The following is a 26260-nucleotide window of genomic DNA, read 5'->3' as shown; positions in this document are numbered from 1 at the left end:
TAGTTTTCCCACAATGATAAAACCAGCTCTAGTGGTCTTGATTGATCTCAGTTGCCTTCCCTGTGGCTTCTAGACATCACTCAAACCAACAGCTCGATTTGTTAACTTGCACCAGCCTCAAAATAATTCCAGTTCAGATGAAAAACGGTATTACTGTTACTTTTGGGTATTTATATGCTGTGTCAGTGCTGAGGAATTCCAGAAGGCCATCACATAACTAAGTGGGCAAAAGTGTGGTAGGCGAATGTCAGCATAGGTAAACATAGGTTTTTAAACATAAGTTTTTTCCAGTAAGGAAAAAATTATACTAAACCATGCTTGTGTGATGCTGAACTCGGAACTGAGGGTTGCAACTTGGAAGAGAGGTCTTGTGGTTGTCATTGACAGTTCTCCAGAATCATTGTCTGCAATGTGGAGCAGCAGCAGCCAAAAAAAAGCCAGAAAACCATGGGCAGTGCCTTTTGGCGTCATCAGAAAAAGGTACTGAGGACAAGAAAAAGGTGTCATTTTGTTGATATTTAAAACACTCGTGTGCCCACCACATTTTGAGCACTGGGTGCAGTTTTTGTGTCCACATCTTAAGAAAGTATAGTTAGTACCCTTAGTTTGGGGAAGGTACAGAGAAGGGCAACCCTCAATCCAAGGGGATGGTATCACTGCCTTGTGTGGAGTTGTGTCATTTAAAAGGCTTGATTTAGGAGATGAGAGGCTGAGAGGGGCAACATGATCAATGTTTACAAAATCATGAAGTTGGTGAGTAAGGTGAATGCCGAACTCTTGTTGACAGAAACCCTGCAGTACCAGAATTACAGGACACTTGATGAAACTGGTTGGGAATCGGTTTAAGACAGATTAAAGAAAGTATTTGTTTACATAGCAGGCAGTGAACTTATGCAACTTGCAGCCAGAGGATGTTTTGAAAACAGGCTGTGTAGGCAGGTTCAAAACAGGGTTAGGAGAGTTCATGGTCAGCAGGTAGAGTGTGAGGGGAGTGGACCGCAGAACATGGTTTATAGGTTCGCTCTAAATAGTACCTTTTCTGCCCTGTTGGAGACACATTCTGGACTAGATGAACCATCGGTCTGACCTACCCAGGCATTTCTTATATTCCTGAGCTCTCAAGCTTAGTGGGATCTTTTTGTCATTCACTCAAAATTATGTTCTCATTCATGGCAGGGTTAGATGGGAGGCATGAAGCTTCTCTCTTTTTTTCATGTTCAGTAAGCTGCATCTCCAAGGGACACCCTTGATCTACTTGCTTAAATTCATCGGTACTGCAAGCTGAGATGGCTATTGCTTCATGGTAAGCTGGAAAAAATTTCCTTCTTTCTAGCCAGGAAAAAAATACTGGGAAGTCCATCTGGGAATGTGATTCATCTGGGTCACACTCATAATTTTCCTTTCAGATTACAAGGAGAGGTTTGGGATAGTGCTCAGCTACTAGTGATAAGATTTTATTCAGACTTAGCTGCCTTCAGTTTGTGGGGTAAGCAGGTACACTGCTGTTTATGCAACAAGACTCCAAACACACTTTTTATCAATTCATCAGTGTGACATATTCCTTAGTATTTGGTATGTCCCAGTGTGCTTTGAGAAATGAAAGTTCTTCATCCCCTGCCTCATCTCAAAGTTACAAACGCTGCATATTGATGCAAATAAGTGGGTGGACCTTGCTCACGAGCAAGAGTAAAACCCACAGCTAGAAGGCATTGAATTACAATCTGAAAATGTGAGCAGTTCTTTTGTTAGAGTCTAGGGTAGTATATTACACAATTTTCAAGTAAATGTGGTTTTTTTTAAATCCTCACAAAGTTAACTTCAGTATAGCAGTGGCTTGTAGGGTGGTAACCACTGGTAACTGGAAGACAGTGAACCTAGTGCTGTTAGTGGTTTTCTTTGTTGTATTTTTAGAATTAATTTGGGTGGAAATCATCTAAAAGACAGATTAATAAAAAGAACTTGGAGGTTTTTGCATAATTTTAAGACTGGAGAGGCTGCAAGGCTGAAAAATAGCAATTTGAACAAATGCTAAAAATGGCATAATAAGAAAAATAGAAAAAATGGTGAGGGCATTCCTTTCAAAAGTGGTGGGTTTTTGCTTTATTTTTAACTTCAGTTTCTTACAACAGAGAAATAAATGTCCCATTTTTAATGTAACATTCTGCAATGTATTTTATCCTACAGGAAAACTTCATTAATGAAAAGAGCTAGGTTGTATCTAAATCTGGACACAGTCGAGCTTCATCTTAGTTTAGTGTCAAGCTGCTCTAGAATCTGTCACTTAGAAGGCTATGCTAGCAATAGTTATTGTTCATGTGGATATATCCATCTGAATTTTTCTTGCTGGGGCACAGTTGTCTTGGAATAACACTGAGTATGAGCCCTGTAAGAGCTTGTCCTGCTTTCTTCCTGCCTTCCCTGTCCCCTCTTTCCGTAACACTGCAGTGAAATTTGATAGCTCAAAGTGTAAATTAATCCTAAATTATATGATAGTCTTTCCTTGAAAGAGACCATAAATCTTAGCAATACACTTCTTAGAATACAGAAAAAGAGCCTCTGTTTGGGGGGCGGGGGAGTTGGTTTTTTTTTGGTTTGTTTTTTTTTTTTTTTTAGTACTGAATAGAAGTGTATAAAGTAAAGTTTGCTCAATAACTTTAGAACCAACCAAACAGGAAAAAGCCCCAGCTTTTCTTCTTTGGCCAAGAGAATACTTTCTTATTAAATAATTAAATACTTATATAAAAAATGTCAATATTTACTATTCTGTGAACAATCTTTAATATTTACTGTTTGAGCCAGCTCTGTACTTTTTTTCGTTCATTTTTGAGAATGTCTAGTGTTTTCACCCAATGCAATGAAAATACTCTTAAATGTTGATAATGTATTTAGTGATCAAAATAATCTTTTAATTTGCATTAAACAAGTTTGTTGAGGTGATGTAAAGGCCGTTCTTGGTGGGTGGAAAAAAAGCACTAGAAGAATACAAACAGAGTGGTTGGTAACATGATGAGCACTGACACTGGAAACTTGAGCTTAGAATTACTAGGGTTTTGGCTGGTTTGGTTCCAGTCGCAGCATGCAACAGGGAAAAACAAATGTGACTTCTTTTTGGTCCCTAGAAATTGTCAGCTGTAAAGAGTGAAGGAGGTGGGGGGAATGAAGTCTTCCTCAAACCTCTTTTTTTATGGAAGGCCACAGCATAAGGCTCCTTATTAGATTGCTTTGCTGGTCCATTAGGAGCCCTACCACTCCTTGAAATATTATATTGCTACAGTTTGGTCCAGGCAGGGACAGGGTCCTGGTGGTGGCCAGCCAACCTCTGAGGGTAACATGGAGCCCACCTCTGTAGCACAGGGAAGTGTGCGGAGGCCCACCTGATCCTGTGTATTGCATACAAGTACTCGGGGATAAGTGTCAACATCTTTTGATCAAGGGGAGCTGAAAGTACGTGTCTGAGTATGCTGAGAGCGCATTTAACAAATGCAGCATAAGAGGAGGTGCAGGATGCTGAGTTTGTGGCTAAGTAAAGCTGTAAACTGCATGCCAGCAGTGGTGAATTCAGTGCTCTCAATATCCATTAAAGTGGCCTTGCTACTTAAAGCATAGGTATTACTCTTCTGCAGATGGATGCTTACAGATAATATTACAGCCTGATCACTACTGAAGGAAGAGAGCTAGAGCTCACAGCCTAGGAAACAGTAGCAACTTTTATTCAGTTTCTCTGTTTCTGTGGAAGTTGGGTTTTATTTCCAACTATATTTGTAGAGCAGGAACTGAAATCCGGTCCAGCTTTCTAATATATATGTATTCCTATTGGCAGCTGGATTTGAAGCTTTGCTTGGTTATTTAGCTTTGAGAGGCTGGCAAAAGCTGTCCGAAATACTCTTCTATAATAATGAGGTAACTGACCATAACGTAGCATGTCAGGAAGGCTTCTTGGGCAGCTGCATCCTACATGCGGCTAGAGGCATAGGAGAGGCAGTGGAAAACATGCAGATCCAAACCAGCCAGAAAGAGGGGACAGACGGATCTACCATCCCCAGCTGCTGCTGCAGGCTGCAGTACATTACCATGAACAGAAAAGATGCAGCTTGATTGTATTGAATGTCAAATGACCCTGTCAAAAAGGGAGAAAACCATTTGATAAGCTGTATTCTGAGTTCTGGCTAGTGCAGTGATGGCAGTTACGTTTGAGGTTAGAATAGAGGAATTCTTTTAATAAAAAGATGAAGTGCTGAAGGCTACAAGCCTCTGTCTGTAGGCTGGACACCTGTCCTCTCCCTGTTGCAGGTTACTGGTGCTGCAGAATGTCAAACATCATGGTATTCCCATGGCAGCCTCACTAATCCAGCTGCCGCAGTTAAGAGAGACCGTAGCTCGGTCACATGCAGGGGTTACTGAAGTTACTAGCTAAAGTCTTGTCATTGATAATTTGCACAGTCAGGTTCTCATCCCTGAAGTTCTGTGAGCAGAAAATTCCTTCTGTTACTCTTGGAGAAATATGTGAAGTATCCACGTAATCTCCTCAGCCTCTCTTTTCCCACAAGTCACGGGGTGTTTTGACAGGCATGGTTGTCCTTTCCTGGGTATTCTGCAATAACATATTCATTATGAGAAGGCTGAAGTCATCTTGTATCATTTCAAAGTTAACTTTAACACCTCCTTGGAAGTTATCTCAAACTGTGAGATTTGTGGCTTTTTATATTTAGCTCAAATTGCCTGCTATAATTGGCATTCAGACTAGTTATAGAAGGATAGCTGGCTCCCCATGAAATGCGCTTGTATTTCATGTAACTTAAAAACATACATCTGTCTTCTTATCATCTCAAAATCTGCTTTGCAGGGTAAGATTTATTGGCATAAGTCTTCAATTTACTTCCTTTATTTCCTTACTTGAGTAAAAATGAGATCAGGCTCTCCCTGCATCTTCTTACTTGGCTACATGCTTGTCTTGACACCCCCCACACCACACCACACCCCACCGATGGTGCTCAGCTTGGCTTCTTACTTTAGTTTCACATAAACGGCCAGCAGTGAAACCTGGAGGTATTGGTTTTCATTGAAGCTCTGCTGAAAGAGACACACACAGCTGTGCTGCAGAGTACACCCTTACGCTGTGCTGTAGTGGCATGTTGACTTGATGTAGTCTTTTCCCCAACATACCGTATTTTCTAATTGTAGAAGAAAGCAATGTAATTACATAGTTGCTTGACTTTGACTTTTTAAGAAAAATGAAAATATCTGTATGGTCATGATATTTTATATTGGTAGTTGTTCTCAATGCTTTATTAGGGCCTTTGAGTGGTATGGAAAGAAAAATTAAGTTGAATTGCTTCAAAATACTCTGTGAATGGTGTGAAAACCAAATACAGTGAAAGTCAGAAGTTTCTCTCCCCCCCCCCCAAATGTTTTTTACTACCTTGCAGTACAGTTGCACTATCTCAAGGTTAGTTGTAGTCTTTCCAAAATTACAAAAATAGATACATCTAGAATGATGGCTCCCAACTGATGTGCAGGGACATGCAGAAGAGCCAGCAGGCTGTTAGATACGCTTTGAAATATGAAGTAATTATAGCTGTCTCTCTGAAGTGTTGCATTCAGTTTATAAGCACACTCATGGAAGTATATTGGCAAATGCTTGTAGGTATATCATGGAACAGTTAATGGATGGAGGAGAATGCTGGGAAGAAGCACTGCTCAGGAGAGTTAAGATACATGGGTGTCAGGTACTTATCTGGTATGAATCTTACTTGATGCTTTGTTTCGTAGTGACACGAACTCATGTTATTTCCTCTAAGTATAACTTCGAGCTCTTATCTTCATGCAAATGTTTGCATGTTTGCGGTAACTAGAAAAGTTGCAGCATAACGATCATATTAGTGGCATGTATGATACTCTTGCTTGTTCTTTATTATGGTGGTTACTATAAATATCTTGCTGTACATGAAACAGAACTAACACCATCTTTTTTTTTAAAAAGTTAAATCTCCCTCATTTGATGATTACGCACTGTATTAGAAAACACGATGCTATGGGTTTCTAATATTAATGTAATTCTTCCTTTGGAAGAGCGATCTGGCTTAGTTACACTCTGTTCACATGATCTTTGTTCAGCTGTAGCATAGAAATAATTGTTAGTGCATACCAAAACATATAGGAGGTGCAGCAGGGTTTCTGAATTTGATTTGCTACAGCTGCTGTGCAGTGGTTAATATGTCCGGATGTTTACCAGCTGCCGAAGTGTGTGCATAAGAACATGCGCACACACACCCCAGTTTAACTTGGTATTGTAGCCTAGGGCTTAGTGCCTGTCTTGTGGTTTGAACCCGAGGATCTGCTTTTCCCAAAAGAAAGTTATACATGAAATGAAGGAAGAAAAATGTGAAGCAGAGGACTCGTTACAGTTGTTGTTCTGCACTGTGAATAGAACGTGTTTAGTAATGGCCTTTCAAAATTATAATCAGTATTTTTCACAAATGGTAATATAATTAAAAACTAAGTAATCCATTCCAGTATTTTTGACTTCCCACCACCCAACTGATAAGTTTAAAAATAAAGTAGCTGCTGCACAAGGAGCTGCACATTGTGGAGCACGGAGTACAGTTAGTTTCCCGAGCTGGAAAGGGGCCAAATCCACAGAAGGTGAAGAGAGGCTGGTGGGGCCTCTCTGCTGTAACTTAATCCGAAGAACAGATAAATTCTTTTCAAAGTCAAAGCAAGTAATGAGTTCCCTCCTGGTATACCAGTGTTATACCAATTTAAAAATGGCTGCTGTTTTCATGTTGTCTTTACAGCCTGTGAGATGGAGGGGCTTGAATTTTTTTTTTAATGTGTGTAGTCACTAGATTAATTTTTTCTATTTTATTTTATGTTGGCATATATGGGTACTAACACTTTATTTCATCTTCACAGAAACAATCACCACCAACTGCAGAGAATGGTTTAAAACTATAGGAAGGTCAAATACTGCTTGTTAACATAGTTTGATTTTAGTATTGTGTATGCCAGGGCCTCTTTTAAGCTTTTTCTGTGATAAAGGTTAAAATCATGGAAAGTGAAAGTCAAGTTATTTTCTCACAAGAGACCTGAGCCTCTTTAGAAGCTATCTTTTTATTAAGTTAAAGTAAAAACTATAGAGAGTAATTAAAATCAACAAAACTAACTGGAAACATTATTTGCAACTCAGTTGCTAGCAGCGGCTTGTTTTGTAGGGTGGTAGCTGAGATACCATTTTGCAACTACAGGTAATTTTGGAATACATGGGAAAGAAAATCATCAATTCTTGTTGACTTCAGGTAGGTTTGCAAACAGTGAATTGGTATTATTTATGAAATGTCTGAAATCCCAGCTGCAAGTTCTTTGTGGATTTATTTATGAGAGTCTGCAGATGTACAGAAGATTGTATCTGTGGGTTTGTAACCACGTCTGTTTTCCCCTTTTGGGGAAACCTAGCTTTTGCCTAACCTATCTTGTTTTGGATACTGCTGTAGTGCAGGTTACAGAACTGTATTTGTGACAGATGAAGGCAAAAGGTAGGCTAGCTCGAAGTACTTAATATTTTTGGAAGCACTGTTGATCACACAAAGACGGTCCCTCAACTGTTAAGTGACTTTAGTATTTGTTTTATCTCTCAAAAGGTTAGACTGTAAGCTGCTTCAGGACAAGAGTCATGAGAGCTTGGAAAGCTTCCGGATCATCTGTTTCGGGTGCATTATTTTCTAATGATTGATAAATCTGTGCACATAATCTTTACCCTGTAGTTGGTACTGACATGGAAGATGACACGTACTGCAGACATTTGAAGGAAATGCTGAAATAAATCATGCTTTATGCTAACCTATATGAACAAAGAAAGAGTGCTTGGATATGTTGTGTGTGTATATGTATATACTTACATGTATCAGTCTGAGTGTGTGTGTACAGAAAGAGGGGAAGAGAGATAAAAACTGTTCTGTGGCAAATGAAGGCAAAAAGTGGGCTAGCTCAAGTAAAACCACACATGTATAAATGATTGCAATATCAAGGTTGCTTGGGGGGTGGTATGGGTAATCTGTGCAGTAGAGTGAAGCATGCCTTTTTCTGCCTGTCACCTGACAGCACTAACCTTTCCAGTTGCTACACCCTTTGAAAAGTACCCTATCTACCCAGACTGCAGACTGAAGTTTAATTTGCATAATATTGCAGGAAATGCAGTGTTTTAAAACTACTGTGGTTGTTTTGTCCTTTATTCAGGCACAATGTGTTTTATTTGTATGGAGAATATTTTAAAGAGTGGATGCTTTAGAAATATAAACAATTGGAAAAGTAAAATGCAGCTGTTTTCTATTACTACTTAATATTATGCTCATCTGTGGCCTATAAGTAACAGGTACTTGTTTACATATTACAGAATATGGATAATAATTTTATAAACATTGTTTGTAGTTGCATATTAGTTTCCTAAATAAAAGAAAGAAAAGCAATATTGGCTTATAGAAATACTTGCACTAAGACAGTCATTGAAGTCAAAAGAAGCAGCTGGTATACAAAGATGAGAGCAGGAGGAGTCTGTGCTTTATGGACTGCCCTTCCCATAGCTCAGGTACTGTGTCTATGCTCAAATTTGTTACTGCTAATGGCTTTTGCTTACTAAATTTAGGGTTTGTTGTAAATGAAGATTGCAGCATGGTTTCCTGTAGCTGAATCTGATTTGTAAACCCTTAAGTAACGGGGGTTCTTTAAACCTTTTAAAGCAAAATGTCAGTAGATATCTATGTTGTTCCCTGGTTTAATGACTGCATCTAAATTGCAACTGTGGGATGTTTCCAAAACCCTGTTCTCCTTATACTTCTGTTAATTTTGTGATCTCACTTTCAGTGAAGCATGGCTTTGTTAGTGAAGTGGCTTAATATTTTCTGTGTTTCATATACATCGTATTACTGAAGTGGCCAGTTCAACATTTAAAATATACAGCTTTGAAATCTTACACATGTCTAAATATATTATTACTTTTTGTTGTCATAAGATTGCTCTGACTGAAACAACAGTGCAGAAAAAATTGGTTGTTTACTCTTCTCTTGAATGTTTAAGCTGAGAAATAATATAGCAGCAGCAAGGAGGCATCTGAGCACAGAAAAGGAAGTAAGAGTCTGGAAGCATGTGTGGACGTATTCTTAAGCCCATATGGAAGACACTTGACAAGTAAAAATAGTAGCAAAAGAGGCAGTTTTGTGTTTTTTTTTTTTAATAAAAAGCTGTGTTTACAGTTATGCAATGATTGTGCTAGCAAAAATCCGATTGTCTAAGATGAGCTAGCTTTAAAATATTATGTTGTGCCCTGTAAGGAAGTTTAGGGTATTTTAGCCAAGTTGCTTATTCTTCTGAAAATGGATATTACAAGAAGATTTTCACTTAAGTCATGTGAATGTCTGTATTGTCTATATTTTGGATGGTAAAATAGAAGAACATCTAATTTGCTCATTTTTTGACAACTTTCAGTGCTTAAGGCTGAAATTTCTCATGGTTGTTACCAGTCCCCTCCAGCTGAAATTCATTGGAAAGCTTTATCTAAAAGAATTTAACCATCCTCAATAAGGTGAGAACACTATTCCTTTTTCATCCCTTCCAACCAATACTTTAGACAGCTCTGATGTTTTGCAGATTTTGAAGTGACCTTGAAGTTTGGAAGGAAGTAATCACTACATTTCAGGTGTTGTAATTGTTTGAAAGCCATGCTTTGTTATGTCAATATGTAACTGAAAAATGCCAAGTTGCATTTACAATAGAACTTGTTACACCTTTCAGTTATTATTTCTAAAAGCTGTGTCTCCCACTGTGTGTGCTTCCACAGACCCTGATGCATCTTTTCCTAGCAACTAGGACTTTCAGCTAGAAGAGAATCACAAACAAAAAGGAAAGTTTGAAACGTTGTTTTACCTTGCTGAAATACCAGGACTCTGAGTTATAGAAAGTGTTTGTTTGTATTTCATCATATTGTCTCTGTAGAACAAGATGCCTACAGACACTGCAGAAACTCTGGCTTTTCATTGTCATGATTCGTAATTAAAATTAAACATTGCATTGAGCATTATGCATAGTTGGTAACGAGCAATGAAGTTAAGTTTTTGAAAAGTTTAAAGTAATGTTTTTAAAGAGAGATGAGTATGCAATTATTGAGACTGGAGAAAATGTAAGCAAAAACAATCATTACCAATATAGGATGTATTTATCTGTAGAAAATAAGTGTTCTTTGTTTTTCCCTTCTCCTCCTTCCAAGATGATTGTTATTTCTAAGAGTCCTTGGAATTTGAATTGGGAATCATAAGTTGTATCTGACAATATGAAGGTTTCGGGTTGGGTGTTTGTTTGGTTTTGGTTTTTTACTGAGGCAGGGAGCTGTCCTGGTTTTGGAGGTTTGGGGGTTTTCCAGTAATGCAGTTGAACTTTTTTTTTCATGCTACTATAGCCTACTTTAGCTCCTTTTTGCATATATGCAAACTCATAGGCAGTGGTGTTGTACTCTTACATTTTGTACAATGCATGTGATAAGTAGAAAACTCATGTTGCAGAAAAGTGTGATAAGCAATATACCTTCTGATAAAATTCTAAACTGCAATATACATATATTTTCAATATGACAACATAGTTGCAAAGTTGTTTTCTTTTGTTCCTTACGTGATGTAAAATGATGAAATGTACCTTCAAAAAACCTTCTTAATAATATGAAAAAATCTGCTGTTATTGGAAAACAGATGGACAAAATAACGTAGACTGAGATCTCTTTGGTTGCCATGCTGTGTGTGGTGGTTTTTTTTTTCCCAAAAGGCCATGAAAATGGAAGTTTTGTAACAAAAATACTAGCTTTATCTTAATTAAAGCCTTCATTTAAGAGAACTGGACCTAAAATCATACTTAGAGTATTTTTTGGATCTGGCATGAAGATATGGATGGAAAGCAGAAGTCAAGATACTTTCTGCCATTCTTCATATGTTGTTCTTACTGTAGCAAGGACACTCAAGAGTCGCTACCACTGGAGCTGCAGGGAGTTTCCAAACATATAGAAGAACTTAAAAAACAAATGTGATATCCTGTTGGATAAGGATGCAGGGAGAATTTCATATAGATAGCTTCCGAAAGCAGAAAAGGTTTTAAAAGGGACTGTGCTGTAAAACTTCCTTACTGTGGAGCATTGGCTTTGGAAGTAACTTAGTATTAGGTGTCATCAATGGCATAGCTGCTTGGTTGCAGTCTTATTGTGGTTTGGGTTACCTTTATAACAAAGATCAGAGTGACAAGAACTTTCTTGAAAATTGCACTGTGGCTTGTCACAACTGGTGATTTTATTTCTTTATTTACTTATTTTATTATTTCCCTCTGCTTTTCAAGCTGCCTTCTCCCATCTCAGGTATACGTTGATCTGCACTTGCTCCTTGAAGTATAATGCAGACTTCTGGTTTTTAGGTTATAAGGCTGAATGGAACATCACCCTCCTTGTGTATCACATGTAGAAGGTCAAACAATCCATTAAATCTCATGTAATATTTAAGAATTTAATGCATTCTTTGCATAACATAACAGTAATAGTACTAACAAAACACTGCTGCAAGCAAAACTGCTTACACAGATGATCTGTGAGCAGTGGAACTAATGAAGCCCTGTTTCCTATAGATTTGTCTTAGATATATTAACTGGCCCTTTTGTACCCGCAGTACACCCTCTCCTGCTTTTCCTCTGCAGTATCTGCCAGACAGTACTGGGTCTGTTGAGGAGAAGGGAGCAGGGTCTGATGGTGGGTGCTGACCAGCCTGCTCTCTGCGGCACACACGGGTTAAAACTGTGCCCCAGAAAAGGAATCCTTTACTCAGCCATAGATTTTTACAAAACGTACAGCAGTGTGGTAGGTTGACCCTGGCTGGAGGCCAGTGCCCACCAAAGCTGTTCTATCACTCCCCCCCTCCACAGCTGGACAGGGGAGAGAAAATATAACAAAGGCCTCGGGGGTCGAGATAAGGACAGGAGAGATCACTCACCAGTTACCATCATGGGCAAAACAGACTCAGCTTGGGGAAAATTAACTCACTTTATTACAAATCAACCAGAGTAGGGTAATGAGAAATAAAACCAAATCTCAGAACACCTTCCCTCCACCCCTCCCTTCTTCCTGGCACAACTTCACTCCTGGATTCTCTACCTCCCCCCCCCCCAGCAGTGCAGGGGGATGGGGAATAGGGGTTACGATCAGTTCATCACACGTTGTCTCTGCCACTTCATCCTGCTCAGGGGCAGGACTCATCACACTCTTCCCCTGCTCCAGCGTCGGGTCCCTCCCATGGGCTGCAGTCCTTCACGAACTTCTCCAGCGTGGGTCCCTTCCATGGTGTGCAGTCCTTCAGGAGCACACTGCTCCAGCGCGGGTCTCCGAAGGGGTCACAAGTCCTGCCAGAAAACCTGCTCCAGTGTGGGCTCCTCTTTCCACAGGGCCACGGGGCCTGCCAGGAACCTGCTCCAGCGTGGGCTTCCCACGGGGTCACAGCCTCCTTCGGGCATCCCCCTGCTCCGGCGTGGGGTCCTCCCCGGGCTGCAGGTGGATATCTGCTCCACCGTGAACCTCCGTGGGCTGCAGGGGAATCTCTACTCCGGTGCCTGGAGCACCTCCTCCCCCTCCTTCTTCACTGACCTTGGTGTCCGCAGGGCTGTTTCTCTCACAGGTTCTCACTCCTCTCTCCAGCTGCAGTTTCTGTGCCTGCTGCAACTTTTTTTTTATCCCTTCTTAAATCTGTTATCCCAGAGGCGTGCGCGCTACCACCGTCGCTGAGGGGCTCGGTCTTGGCCAGTGGCGGGTCTGTTTTGGAGCCGGCTGGCATTGGCTCTGTCAGACACAGGGGAAGCTTCCAGCAGCTTCTCACAGAAGCCACCGCTGTAACCTGCCCCGCTACCAAAACCTTGCCACACAAAGCCAATACAAGTAGCTTAGTGTATCTGAAACTTTATGTCTTTGCAAAGTTAAACTGAATTTTACAACCTGTTTAGAAGGTCTGCTTTCTATTCTACCAATTACATCAGCTCCGTTTCTTCAGGAAACCAGACCAAAGAAACCAGTGCAAGCTAAGGTTTCTTGATTATGGCACAACGTATTTTGTCGTCTTGGTGACTGTGTTACTTGTGCTGTCCATACTCTCCTTTCCTCTCCCGTCACTTCATTGTCTTTGGGTTTTGTGCTGACTGTATTTCTGCTTTGCAGCAGATGAATGTCTTTGCCCCTTAACCGGCTTATGTTTAGCTGCAACTTGGGCAATCCACTGAGCAGTTGCTCTGACGGAAAAGAAAATATTTATGTGCCTGGAATAGTAATTTTCAGGGTATTTTAGTCAATGGCTTTTCTGTGGTATGGCTGAACTGTAACATAGACTTCAGTAGCAGGATACACAGTTGTTAGAAGACTTGGTGGTGAAAGGAAGCACAAGGTAATGTCTGACGGTAATTTGCCTTGAGGACCTTTACTTCTGTATGCCAAAGTTTGTCCTTTTTCCTAATCCTGCTTCCTTCTCCTTCTAGCACATTTTAGTTTTTGAACTGCTAAATGCCAAAAGTATGCCTAGTTTTGGACATCAAGGAAACTATGGTCCATCATCAACACTAATTTAAACAGTACTATAGTCAGTAAGACTAGCAGTTTCAATAACTACTTGTCAGATACTATTTTGTCAAACCATTTCTAAAACTGTTATTGATGCTTAACTAGTATAATATTAAACTTCTTTGTGTTTCAGGAAGAGACCTTGTTCTGTGTGTGTTTTGAGTAACTTTTTGAATGAAGTTGATATTAAAGGATGGTTAATTTATTCTGGGGAGAGGTTTAAATGTAGCATCAATTACTTTTGTAATCACTGAGACTATCAGCAGTCCAAGATAGTTAAAAAATTCCTCTCCTGGATAAGAAGACTGGGTGGCCAATGGTACAAGTTCATGTCATAGGTTATGAGAACATGGAGAACTTTTCATTTTATGAGATTATATAGTGCGGTCATACAGTGAATTTTTATATATTTTGCCAAGGTTAATGTTTTGTGGATGTTTTCAATCATTGATTAACCCAGACATCTTAATGAGATGTGACATCATGTACAGATCCTTTGGTGTGCATGCTAAGCCTTTAATCTGTACTGCTATATGCTTTTAATTTTCAATTGACTTATACTAATAGCTTTTAAAGAGTTATCCTTAATACTAGGTTCGACAACTGATGGAAGATGTATGTGTCACAATAATACAGTATCTATCATCTAGTGAGATTCTTACTGATGCTGTTGTGAACAACTTTTATTAAATGGGAAAAATTTCCACTTGGCATGTTTTTTTAAAAGAATTTAAGTATTACTGAATTAAAATGTCTGACTGCAAATTCTGAGATGAGAAAAACTTTTACCTACTTTGACTTTTGCTTGTGTAATTATACAGTTTCATAATGCTAGATTGGTGTTACAATTATATCAGATAATTAACGTGACTGTTGATTTTTTTCCCATTTGAAATCATGGCAACTGAACAAGTGAAGATTAGTCCATTTAAGCTGTTAGTAACTTTAAAATATAATATTGGCTATCATTCAGGCTTTTAGGATTTCACTGAATGAAACTCTAAAGAAACAGCAGTAAAAGACTTGGTTTGTCTGATTGGTCTTTATAATTTGGATTTAATTCACAGCTGTATCCAAGTAGTGCTCCCCCCTCCCGGAGAGCCTGCCAGGTGCTGCTTCCTCTGTCCATATACTTAAAACTTGAGATAGCTCCATTGTTTTGAATCAGTATTACATTTCCTTTGTGCTCTTTCATCACCCTATATTTACTATTTTCTTGTCACTATGGTTTCTGGAAATAAATTGGATTACAATTATTTTGAAAACCTAATCTATATACAAACAAGTATTTTGGTGTTTAAATGGTACAATGAATAGTTTAGCCATGAACCACCTCAGAGCTCATTAAAGTGCTCAGCATTGTTTTTGAAGTTAATCCCATCACAGTCCAGAGTATCTTGATTGCTAAATCAGTGGGAGTAGAAGGGTAGAGCTCTTGCTCTACCAGTAAAGGGTTATTTTCTTATGTTGGAATTTTGTGTCTTTTTCCAGCTAAAAATTCTATTTGCATGTAGAGTTCACTTGACTTTATAAATCTGTTTTGATGTGGAATAACGCTTGGCAATATATACAGTCACAAAATTCTCACATGTTATTTATTTTCTTAAGCATTGATACTTTTGCCCCCACCCTCATGCATATGCATTCTCACAGTTTAAGACCATGTAGTAAGAAATTAATATTTCCCACATATAACATATTCTTCTTCAGTTTGTAGGCAGTGTTCAGGGAATGAAGCATTTTTACAGTTCTTTTTGTTCTCATCAACCTATGGCTGGCCTGATATTTTACTGATAGCACCTTGTCCAGATGCTGCCCTGCATCTGTCATCATGTGGGCACTGTCCAGACACTTATCACCCTGCTGTCTGGCCCCAGGCACAGTCTGAACTCTTCTGTCAGGTAGCAGTTCTCATCTCACAGTCAAGACACTGAGATGTGGGAAGATTAAGGCTCAAACCTAATTCCCTAGATGTTATAGTGATTGTGTGTGTTTGAGACATCATGACTTCCTCCTCCTCACAAGAAAATTTCATGTAGAAAATAGATGGGGCAGATGTTTTTACCTGTTCTGCGTGAGACCAAGACAAAGTAACTTGAGTAATAGCAAATCAAACCAAGAAGCAGAATTAGATTTCAGGTCTTTCTGCATCCAGTTGTGTGCTTGTCCACGTGCCTCTAGGTTGTATACCCCAACCACAGCACTTCATTGTTGAAGAGCTTTTGAGCATGGCTGATGCTTTGGATTTCAGTTGTCAGCTTAAGTGTCAAACGATTTTGAACATCAGATTTGAAGTGCTGGGAAGAGGAAAATGCCATATGACTCCAGCTAAAGTTTTGCAATTTATGGAAGAGAGTTCAGGTCAAATGAGTGCAAATTACTAGAAACTAGAAATAAATTGTGAATGTATGTGGATGTACATGAAAATACATTCTTACTGAAACAAATTTATGTCAGATGTTGTAGACTTGTAAGATTTGTTATCGTCTTGGTCTACAAAGGAGAACACAATGGGTCGAAGCAGTTAATGTAACTCATTTGATGTCACACTGATGATGGTGTCTTGGTGAAAAGCTAAGTCTGTGGTTGAAGCTGGACTAGAAAACGATTATTTAAATTGTAACAAACTTTACTGTTGCTTTTTGCCTTTTACCAAAGGCCTTCTCCTTTTACTTTTAATAAAGCACTACCTTGGCACTGGTGAGGCCGCACCTCGAGTACTGTGTTCAGTTTTGGGCCCCTCACTACAGGAAAGACATGGAGGTGCTGGAGCGTGTCCAGAGAAGGGCAACAAAGCTGGTGAGGGGCCTGGAGCACAAGTCTTCTGAGGAGCAGCTGAGGGAACTGGGGTTGTTCAGTCTGGAGAAAAGGAGGCTGAGGGGAGACCTTATCGCTCTCTACAACTACCTGAAGGGGGGTTATAGTGAGGTGTGTGCTGGTCTCTTCTATGAAGAAACTAGTGATAGGACGAGAGGAAATGGCCTCAAGTTGTGCCAGGGGAGGTTTAGGTTGGATATTAGGAAAAATTTCTTTACTGAAGGGGTTGTCAGGCATTGGAACAGGCTGCCCAGGGAAGTGGTTGAGTCACCATCCCTGGAGGTATTCAAAAAGGGTGTAGACAAGGTACTCCAGAACATAGTTTAGTGGGCATGGATGATGGTTGGACTCGATCTTGAAGGTCTTTTCCGGCCTAAATGATTCTATGATTCTAATTTGTTTTCAACTGTTATTTCTGCTGTATGGTACAGGTTTTGTATTAAGGCATAGCAAACAGTGTCAAAATAATGAATGCTTTGCTTCTACCTTGGCTTTCCAAGCTACTTCTTACAATTTTGTCAACTTTATGACATTTCATTTGTTCTTATCCCTTCCTCTGTTTTCTTGGCGTGTTTTTCAGAATGTGTTTTCCAGCACCTCCTTATTATCCTTTTTTGATACTTAATGCACTGTTGTTGGGAATTAAGGAAGTGTTTCATCCAAAAGCACTGCAGAACCTCCTTCCCATGCTGCCACCAGAAGTGCTGCAGACTAGCTACTTAATTTGCACTGGCAAAATTTCAAAGGGAAGGTCAGCTAGCCAGGTTATGCCCCTGCAGGGCTTCTGTATGTCTTCCTTTTAAATGCCATTTTTCTTATGTCTGTTCTTTTTCCCCTTACTTGTCCATCAGGAGGAAAATGGCTCCAGCTAAGCCGAATGGTGTGAATCCTTGCTTTAAGGTGGAACTCTCACAATTTAGCATGTATCACGAGAATACTTTCAAGGTAGTTGAGACTATTTACGTATGTTAAAAAACCATGTCAGAGAAAAGTAAATCTGGCAGAAAATAAGCATTATAAAGTTGGGTCAGGAAAGCACAGGAGAAAGTGGCAAAGTTTGGCTGCAGGAATGGGGAACCAGACCACAATGCCAGAAAGGCATGTGAAATACAAACTCACAGAAGGATAATGAAAATGAAAATTCAGCAGCTTAGATCTATTCTGATTATGTGGTAGCTACACTGGGTGTTCTGTGTTGCTGAGCTCCACTGCTGATGTAATTTAGTTGATATAATATGAGCACAGCTTCAGTGCACTCAAGTTTGGTCAAATTTAATTGTGTATGTTTAAATTGCTAACAAGCTGAGGGTGTGTGAGTGCATCTAAAGGCACACAGGTCATCTGCTTCCCCATAGGGAGAGCAGTTGTAATGATTCCCAGCATTGGTGAGTTTTATTGAATCCCAAACTACCATAAATGTAATGTGGAAAAAAAAAAAAAGGTTGTGCTAAGAAAACTCCTTTAAGAAACAAATTGCGTAATGAAGTTGTGTTTCTGGATTCCCCATGTGTTTGATAAAGATAAATACTGAGCAGTGTTTTCCTCTTTCAAGGATACAGCCATACAAAGTACACTTCACCATTGCTTTATTGAACTGAGTGTGGGTTATTGGGTCATCAGGGGAAGCGTGAATGCCCCAAATTCTTCAGGCTTAGACTCTGAAAACTCAGTGAACTGAACAGTACAAATTCCAAAATAATTAATGACCCGGGTTGTTGAATTTGCAAGTTTCTTTGGATCTTAAAACCAGAAGCAATGTTGTCCTGTGAAGGCTGAAGCTATTAACTAGATGATACACATTTAGGTTTGATATCCCTTCTCATTATTGCAGTCTGGGGGAGGGGAGAAGACCCTGGGCCAGCAGTGGGTTTATCTGAGGGATATCAAACACAAACAATGCTGCCAAGAGTATTAGAGAAGCATTATGAGAAGATTTGGGATGAACTTGGAGTATTGATCTCATGAGATCCTGCATTCCCTGGCTTCATAATAACATCATTATTTTCAGTCCTGAAAACAAAGGAATTTCTTTTCCTGTAAGCTGGACCTAACCTGTAGGTGATTACTCAGCTGGACTACTAGTAAAGGAAGGGAAGAGATGCAGACTGTCAGTCCTTACAAAATTGGAAGAAACAAACATGAGAATCTCAGTTATAATGTAGCACTTTTTAATGAGAGATACTCTTCCCATATTTTCCATTTAATAAAAAACAAACAAACAAAAATCTTTGGGCTGCATCTTGGGTTTTTGTAACTTGCAGCTGTTGGACAGTTGTTTTGCTTTATCGCTTAGCTGTACCACTGCAAGAAAAGTTGTAGAATTTCTTTACAAAACAGACTATTGAATTTAAGCTCGCTCTTTCTAGGCTTAGTCATATCTTGTTTCTTGTAGTCTTCAAGAAAAACAAGAACTCAGTAACTTTTTTTTCCAAAATTGAAAGATGAAATATTTAATCAGAAATTCAGTACTTGGGTCAAGTCAGTTTTGTTCAACCTCCTAACTGCTGCTGATTTTGTGTAATAGAGCAGGAGATCCCTTAAATATATTTCTACATACAAACTTGGTGAATTCCTTTTTCGAGTATCTTTTTTTATACCAGCGCAGAGAGCCGCCTTGTTTCTTCCTCTTTACAGGTGGAAACTGGAAATGGGCAAATCTGACCTCCAGCAGTGTCACTCTCCTATGCTAGATGCTTGGGGCAGACAGTCCTTGGCTTCCTGTCTGTGGCAGCAGCTTTTCTTGCTGACCTCAGTGATGGGTTTAGTTTTGTCTTGAGAGAGTTTAAATCAGGTTGACACACTGTGAAGTTGAAAACAAACATATGAATTCTTTGCTGGGTAACAGCTCATCCGAAGAATGCATGTGGTTTAGTTTGTGTTTTCCCACTGTACTTACACCCCAGGAAATGAGTTCTTAAATGTAAGAACCTGATTCTGCTCATCATCTTATTTTAAAAGTCTCTTAGTTTTTTGGTTTTTTCTTACCACCTCTTTCTGGGGAAAGAGGAAGATCTTCCTCTGTGGTGAGGATGACATTTTTCAGTGCTATACACGAAGCGAGTGAATTCTGTCTGAACTCATAGCGGAAAGACTGTACCATCTATTACTGGTCCTTACGTTCCCCCATCAGAAGACGATTACCTGTACGAAGAAGAAAAAGGGGATGAAAACATCAAATCCAGTTACTTGGCCTGATAGGAAAGGACTTGGTGAAACCGAATCCTCAGTAATTCCCCAGTTATGACTGAAATAGGCATTTTGGGGTACAGTGAAGAAAAGCTTATCTAGGCTTATTAAATGTAGATTATAGCCTGTCAAGTTAAATAGCAACGTTGTAATTACTTTGTTTAGTTCTATATTGAACTGCTTTTGTTAGTACTTAGGCTGCAATTAACATACTAGAGCAACCATTGTTTCTTCTTGCATTCCTTTACTCTTTCAACGGTCCATGTGAGGTTGGGGAAGCTACACCGTATCTGTATCTCTTTGAAAAGAAGTTATTTGAGCTAGTTTAAATTTTGGTGGATGTTTTTAATTTATCTGAATGGGGTACTTCCCATATCTGTGCACACGTTAGTAATGCCAAGATGTAAACAGACACTACTTACGATCATCAGTACAGTGAACACACAAACATGTGGATAAATTCAGCTTTTAAGTAGGTGTGCACCATTTCATTATAATTAGGTGATGACTCATGCAAATGTCACCAAGACAAGAGCTGTAAAAGTTTTTTCAGGACTACTTAATGTGTTTACGTTGTGTCACATTTCTAGAGACCTTTGGTTATACCTGCCCAGACAAAGGGTGCCCAGGCTGCGTGCAGACCTTGACTTGTGAAATTCTGCGTGAGTCTGCTGCGTGTTTTCATAATGGCTATCTTTTTATTTTGAGCTTTTGATCCTGAGCTTTTTTTTTTTTTTTTTAACTACGTAGGTGTATTCATTATGCTGTAAATCACTGTCTAATCTACCCAGAATAGGATACTCTATGTGATTGATCCTAAAGTAAATAACAAATGCATTTACTTTTAAAACCTTTTATTTATAACTAGTAACTTTGGCAGGGAGTCTTCAACCAGTCCTCGTTGCTTATTGTTTCAGTTGAGATGCTGGTGGGATAGGTACAGTTTTAGAGAATACATTTGGTTTAGCAAGGCTGATGGCAGAGTTGGGAAATGATACCCCTTCCGTAGGTCTGGAAAAATCTGCATTTTCTTCAGTCAGGAGTCATCTTTTCATTGACGTGGCTCTATTAGCTGTAGAGTTGTTTCCTAAACAAATGTCCAGCTAACACTGGAAAGGTGTCACAGTATACTAAGCAGGTCTGATGTTTGGGGGCTGCATTTTGCCCCGGCGTATTAATCAGTGACAAAGTAGTTGCATTTATTTGCTGAAATGATCGTGGAGCTTCAAAAGCAACTCCGCATTATTTTATTTGTTTTGAAATGAAATGACCTTTTGGAAGGGCATTTCTGTTGGTATTTTAGGGGCAAGACACATTATTGGCCCTTAATAGCAAATAAAAGCTTAAAATGGCTACTGGAAAGTCTTTTGCTTGAAGATCACTTGAGTTTTCACTTCTCATTTCTTTTGATATATTTGTTCTTCCTTGGTTATGTTTCAAAGAGAATGGATTGTAAGGAAGGAGTAAGGATTACACTTTAAGTGTATTTTAACAACACATCTATTTTATGTATGAAAATTCTGTTAACTTCAGGAAAGATATATTATTAAATTGTCTAGACGTTCTGCTCTTAGGGAGTTGAAATTTTAAGTACTCTTTGCCTTCTCCAGCTCCCCGATAATGGAAATAAAATGAAGTATCAACTTATTTTTAGTTACTGGATTTAAGAATGGGACTTCAGCTGTAATAGGAACTACAGCTAACTGTGTTGTATCCAGCCTGGACTAAAAGATTTGAGAAGAAGGCATTGCCAGCTGGAACGTGCGTGAGTGTTATCTGCGTGTGTGTTGTAACAGATGTTGAGCAGAGACTACTTGTCAAAGGTACCTTGTAGTAACTTTTAAAGATGCTTGTTTGTTTCAGTACATTTTTCTTGCATCACTAATTTTTTCCATAAATTCAACCACAAGCTGCATTATTGGGGACTCCAGCTGAAACTTGTGGTGAGTAGGAAATAGATTAAACACAGGTTTTCCCTTTTCTCTGGTTGCCAACAGTGATGTCAGTAGTTTTAATGATCCTTACCTCAGCTCGCTGCTGTCGTAGCACTCTCTATTAAAATGCTTGTCTTCTGCACTGTTTTTATATGTTGTTAAGGAAATGCTGATGGCTGTTGATAAGAAACAATGAGGTATCCAGCCGATGACTTCAATTCTGAATAAGGTACTTCCGTCTTGAAACATACTGTAATAATTCACTGAGGAAAGAGGAGATTCAGATAGTTTTGTCAAAAATTTGAGAAATATTCTTTTAAGTCCCGCAAAGAGCATTTGTATGCTAAAATTGAGGATGGGGCTTTTGGCTGTAAGTTATGCACAAACTAGAATTCCCTGGATCCAAGGCCTTATGGGTTGACTATTTCCAGTGACCTTGGAGGAGCAGTTTTGCCCTCAGAATGGCTGTTTTCTAGGCGTCTTTGTGCATTCAGACAGAACAGGCACCACTGTCCTGTAATAGTAGCATGGGTTGTCATTCTCAGTTACACAATTTTTGTTTTGTGGAAAGAGATTTGTCAGAGGAGTTGGGGATATGAAAACAAATTATTGCAATCAATAATTTCAGTCTGTATTAAAGAGTCTAAATATTTTTTCCTTCACAAGATCAGAAGAAAACAAAAGTTACTGATATTTTATCAAAGGTTGACAGACAGATTTCCATGTTGTACTGCTGAAGATCCTGGAGGTGTAATTACAAGCTTGAAACTGCTCTGTGCTCCGGTGTCCTGTCATACCTGCAGCTGAATTTTGTATGAAATGCAGCCTGTACCAGTTCGAGTCCTACACGATTCTGGCTCTTAATCCTAAATCTCAAACTCTTGGATATTTCAGCCTGCTTTTTACACATGTGCAGGACTTTAATATGTGAGCATCTGGGTTTCTGTAACTGTGGGTTTCCTCAGTATTGTTTTCTTAGTGAATTCCTCTAGGAAGTGTTTTGTTTTTCAAATAGACTTGTTACTCTCTTTCTTCCTTTGGTCTTCTGACTTCTGAATCCAGGAATGAATGCCTGCTAGTATCGGTTGCAATCGGTTCTTGGCCATATTGATTGAATTGGATTGGGCAGGCCATTTTGTTCAATATATGATGTATTTGAGTTTAGATGGCCTGAATACTAGTGAAGAGGTATAATACTTGGCCCTGATACTGCAAATTATTGTTTATGTACTTAAAATCTCTTAGCAGAATAAGGTCTAGTGACATACAAAAGCTGTTGCTTGCTTTCCTTCTGCTTGCCCTGTCTGTGCAGGGCAGGTTGGGCTGTGGGGCCCTGCTGATGGGCACCCAACTGTTCCTCTGGCCCTGCTGCATGGGAGCTGGGTGTGAAACACCTGCCTCAGATATGCAGCACGCAGATCACGCACACTTTGCTCCTCTGTTTAAATGAAGCCATTTCTCCTTTGTTGCTCGTCTTTATTAATAAAGTGTGGCATTACTGGCTAATTTTAGGTCCAACATAGTTGAAGGCTGCAAAGCTATGTGAAGCTGTATATAGATATTTGGGTAGGAACATTCCAGTAGATCGTAATGTGAGTGCAGAAGAAAGTTGAAAGTAAATAAGAGATCTGTGAGATAATTCTCCAGGGAGTTTTCACAGCATACCACACATCATTTGCAGGGATAGGCTTTCCTTTCACTTGAAGGACCACACAAAGTAAATTCTGTTTCTTGGGCAATTAAAGAATATAGGACAGGAGGTCTTTTCAGTTTTTTTACTTCAGCGTGTCTATGGGAAGCCTTTATTTGTACTGAGGAAAATGCACTGTTTACCTATCTTTTCAGGAGCGTAGTTAATATCAAATATAGAAATAGACACACTTTTATGTAAAATCTGAGTCTTGCTTCATCAGATTTTGGGTGAAACTCCTGAAATGTAAATGATGGCAGCCCTCTAACCCCAGTTAAAACAAAAATAGTATTCATTTCACTGCTGCGTTGTTCAGTCCCCAGTGGGCATGGCTGCATGCGACTGTAGTGTGAAGAGAGGAGGACGGGGCTGCGGTCAGCGGTGGCTCGGGGATCGCATGCTTGCGCGGGCAGCGAGGCTGACACCGGCGGCTGGCGGGAGGCACGCGCTGTGCGTGCGTGCAGCCGGCCGTTGCGGCAGGGCCTTGGGTGCAGCGCGGAGGCACCCCATGGTGTCCTGGCGCGCGGCCTCAACCCTGCGTCCTCCAGTGGGGACGCCACTCCCCGCTGGGGGCCGAAGCGTCTGCCGCAGGGTTGCCAGCAGGGCACAAGGCAGATCGGCACCCAGAGCGCCCTACTGCGCGCTACGTTGCCTGTGATCGGAGCCCTTGTACTGGTGACCTGCCTGTGTGAAATCAACTGGAAAGCAGAGTTGAGAGGACTTGTTGACAGAGGCAGTTGCACTATGTGCCAGATCAGGGAGCCTGGAGCCAAGAGATGAGGAGGACTGGTGGTGGCACAGGGTCAAAAGCAGCTTCTGACATTCATTCCCCAGTAAACCTGTGCTGTGCATTATTAGGGTTGCAGGACCTTGTTGTGCACCCAGTACTCTCTCAGAGAGAGAAACAGAATGTAGATTAAATTTATGGACTTTAGCAGGATTTGCTGGATACAATTTTTTTTGGTAACTTGTACGTCAATGGAGAATGGTAATGCTGCACCCCTAGTGCTCTGTTCCTTGGTCATCCTTCTCATGCAAGCCGTAGCATTTGCAGGTGGCCAGGAAGCCCTACAAGGAGGCCTGATATCTAATGAATCTTTCTTGTAGTGGGTAAAAACACCACCAGCAGGGTAATGGTTTGAGCTTCTCTCTCATCACAGGAGCTTGTCAGAGTTAATCTGTATGGACATTTAAATTGTTTCTGCTTAGGTGGATCTCTCGCAAGTTTTAAACGTATTTCTGACTGCTTTGACTTTTATTGCCAACATCTGTTTTAAATGCTTTTGGGATTCAGATGCTTGAGTACAGTTCAACTGTGTATGCCATAATTTTTCAAGGTGCTAACATTTTCTGTTTGCATGATAACTCTTTTAAAGAAGGAAAAAAGGGGGGGGGGGAAATAATTACAGAAAAGCTTTTAAAGTGCCCATGATGCTAATTTTCTTTCTCTTTCAATTTCAGAATGATGACCTATACAACCTCAGCAAATCCTTCTTTTTACTCATGGGTATCAAGACTATAAATGTTTCATGCTATCACAACTAGGACCTCACCTCCTCTTCCTCCTCCTCTTCCTCTGTAAATGGGTACGATGCATCCAGTTCAGTTTGTTTACTTTACACAAACCTCAGGAGTTAGTTGACTGAGCTGCACATCCTGTGTTGTGCCAAGCAGAAGCACTGTGACACCTGGACAATTAGTCTCTCTTACTTCATCCTCTACCATAAGGACTTAGCTGGCCACGATGAACTGATGTGCCCACCACTATGTCATGGTGAGAATGGGTATTTTACTAGCACATTTACACAACTTCATTTGCTGCTGAAAACCTGTATGACAAATCATCATTGTAAATTATTACATACAAAACTTAATGTTGGTTGAAGAGTATTAAATATTTAACATAGGTTTTGATTTATACATGTACTTTTTTAATTAAAATGTAACTTTTCCTACAGCACATCTTTTTTGATGTGGAACTGAGGTATACTATATTCTGTTGTAAACAGAGTGGGAAACCTGCTTAAAACAAGGCTTCTAAGAATAGAGTAGGGTACTATTCTTGTTTTAAGATTGTAATTCAGAAAATAATATAATACGAGTCATTGGTCCCTGGGCCTTGATTGTACAGTCATATTTACTGATACTATCAGTTGTAAGATAACCCTGATGTTGAGTTGAGTTCTTTCCAAAAGAAAAATAATTTTGTACTCCTTGTAAAATAATAGTCTGTATTAACTACAATGAAGACAAACGTTACTGTACATGGTATTTACAAGTGTCAACTTGAATTCATCAATTGCACAGGAACTGACAAAAAAATCAGAAAAAAGAAATCAAAGTCTTCCATTGTATATATTGTAAAGAAAAAAAAAAACAACCAACAGAAAACCACAAAACAAATTGAAAACAAAAAAGGGTGAACTTTTCAAATTGACTCTTTCCCTGGAATGAAAATGTGGGTGTTTGTAAATTCTGGAAATCTCTTTCTATATGTAATAAACTAGATACTGTTTTATCTGCTGTAGTGTTTTTGGGGGTTTTTTGTTTTCTTGGTAAGCTGTCTCAAATATCTCAAATTGTCCCACCAGGTTTCTTTGATGTTTCCATTGTGTGTAATTGAGAATGGCTGTGGATCACCATAGCTTAAGAATAAAGTCAAGTGTAATTAGGTGTAGTAGGGAGTATGCTTCCTTGAATTATTTCACTAAAGGTCTTGTTCCAGTTTTCTGGAGAATCTTCAGGATACAGCCCTCTTTCCACTGAAGTCGGTGGAAGAGTTCACAGCAAGTGAAATCACTGGAAACCATAGCAAGACTTCAGTATAAAATTTAAAAAGAACGGCCTGGGTGATTGTCTGGAAGTCAGTGCAAGAGGAAGGATGAGGAAGAATTCTTCTGCGACTCTCCTGTGCTCCACTCTGGTTCTGTGCAGATGGAAATTCTTTCGTGCATAGCATTTGCAGAGCCTTAATTCTTTCGGGGACTGAGATCATGGATTTCCATATAAAACATTGTT

At 39.6% G+C, this 26260-nt stretch overlaps 1 protein-coding gene across 2 annotated transcripts in view; it reads left to right on the top strand.

The window, feature by feature from the left end:
- Positions 1-25760, top strand: part of IRS1 (insulin receptor substrate 1) — a 56528-nt gene extending 30768 nt beyond the window's left edge. The window contains exons 2-3 of one of the 2 annotated variants that reach the window (XR_008237468.1): positions 1222-1303; positions 24704-25760. The gene's annotated coding sequence lies outside the window, so the exon portion shown is untranslated. The remainder of the gene's footprint in view (positions 1-1221; positions 1304-24703) is intronic. The other variant, XM_052803387.1, reaches the window with a different exon arrangement.
- Positions 25761-26260: the final 500 nt, after the last annotated feature.

Source organism: Harpia harpyja, chromosome 12 (genome assembly GCF_026419915.1).
Source record: "Harpia harpyja isolate bHarHar1 chromosome 12, bHarHar1 primary haplotype, whole genome shotgun sequence".
NCBI classification, from domain to species: Eukaryota; Metazoa; Chordata; class Aves; order Accipitriformes; family Accipitridae; genus Harpia; species Harpia harpyja.
This window is presented reverse-complemented; position numbering and strand designations above follow the sequence as displayed.